At 49.8% G+C, this 1,462-nt stretch overlaps 3 non-coding genes across 3 annotated transcripts; all 3 read right to left on the reverse strand.

Annotated features, from left to right (window-relative positions):
* Window positions 1-550: 550 nt before the first annotated feature.
* Window positions 551-623, reverse strand: Pmar_PMAR004990. Its single transcript has one exon. It is a non-coding gene; the product is annotated as a tRNA-Met (tRNA).
* Window positions 624-710: 87 nt separating this feature from the next.
* Pmar_PMAR004991 lies at window positions 711-782 on the reverse strand. Its single transcript has one exon. It is a non-coding gene; the product is annotated as a tRNA-Gly (tRNA).
* A 575-nt stretch (window positions 783-1,357) lies between these two features.
* Window positions 1,358-1,430, reverse strand: Pmar_PMAR004992. Its single transcript has one exon. It is a non-coding gene; the product is annotated as a tRNA-Met (tRNA).
* Window positions 1,431-1,462: the final 32 nt, after the last annotated feature.

Here is a 1,462-nt window from a genome sequence, read left to right on the forward strand (position 1 = left end):
GTAGAGGGACATCTGAATCCCTTCTCGGACGTACCGTCGTCAACCATCCCGCGGCCAAGAGTCTGATTAGGTCTTAAACGCGTAGTGAGATCGCGAACTGCTACTATAACTCTCGCATGGTAGGCCGCATTCCATCTCGATTGATAACTCCAACTGGTAAGGTTCTCATCGCATACTACAGCTAGCTCGGCACAAGCTGCACAACTTTTTCGTGACATCGAAGTTCCTGCTTGCAAGCGCATTTTGAAACCGCATGCGGCGGCTCGTGAATTTGGGCGGTTGTTTCATCTCCGCAACGCGTTCTGAGGTACCGGGCGGTCATTCATCATTCCTGCAAGGAGTTCTGCTCTAGGTGAATAGCTCTTTTCTATGCACGGACAACGCTTTATTAACGTTGTTTTTCCCCTGAACTGGCACGGTTGGGCCAACCGCACGGAATGGTACGAAAACACCGACTCTGTTTAGTGGGAATTTTTCGGTAAGACTGATCTATGCAGTCGATAAGCTGCACCTCTCAGTTTAATAACCATCTCGAGTGTATTGTGATGAATAGCAGCTCCTTGTTTCGATCAAGGGACCTTTGGGTTATGAGCCCAACACGCTGTCCACTGCGCCAAGCTGCTCATGCGTACGAACTCCTGTATCGCCCTGACGTGCTGAGCATAACTATTCTACGCTAGCCTAGAGACCCTTCTCTCGTTGATACGGACTGCACCGCCCGGGAATCGAACCCGGACCATCTGCTTGGAAGGCAGATATCCTAACCATTAGACTAGCGGTGCATATCACTCATGTAGTGATTGAGTATTCCTGTGATACTTGTAGAGGGACATCTGAATCCCTTCTCGGACGTACCGTCGTCAACCATCCCGCGGCCAAGAGTCTGATTAGGCCTTAAACGCGTACCTGAGATCGCGAACTGCTACTATATCTCTCCCATGGTAGGCCGCCTTCTATCACGGTTGATAACTCCAACTGGTAAGGTTCTCACCGCATACTACAGCTAGCTCGGCACAAGCTGCACAACTTTTTCGTGACATCGAAGTTCCTGCTTGCAAGCACATTTTGAAACCGCATGCGGCGGCTCGTGAATTTGGGCTGTTGTTTCATCTCCGCAACGCGTTCTGAGGTACCGGGCGGTCATTCATCATTCCTGCAAGGAGTTCTGCTCTAGGTGAATAGCTCTTTTCTATGCACGGACAACGCTTTATTAACGTTGTTTTTCCCCTGAACTGGCACGGTTGGGCCAACCGCACGGAATGGTACGAAAACACCGACTCTGTTTAGTGGAAATTTTTCGGTAAGACTGATCTATGCAGTCGATAAGCTGCACCTCTCAGTTTAATAACCATCTCAATAGTAGCTCCTTGTTTCAATCAAGGGACCTTAGGGTTATGAGCCCAACACGCTATCCACTGCGCCAAGCTGCTCATGCGTACAAACTCCTGTATCGCCCTGACGT

The sequence above is a fragment of the Perkinsus marinus genome, assembly GCF_000006405.1.
Source record: "Perkinsus marinus ATCC 50983 genomic scaffold scf_1104296968050, whole genome shotgun sequence".
NCBI classification, from domain to species: Eukaryota; Perkinsozoa; order Perkinsida; family Perkinsidae; genus Perkinsus; species Perkinsus marinus.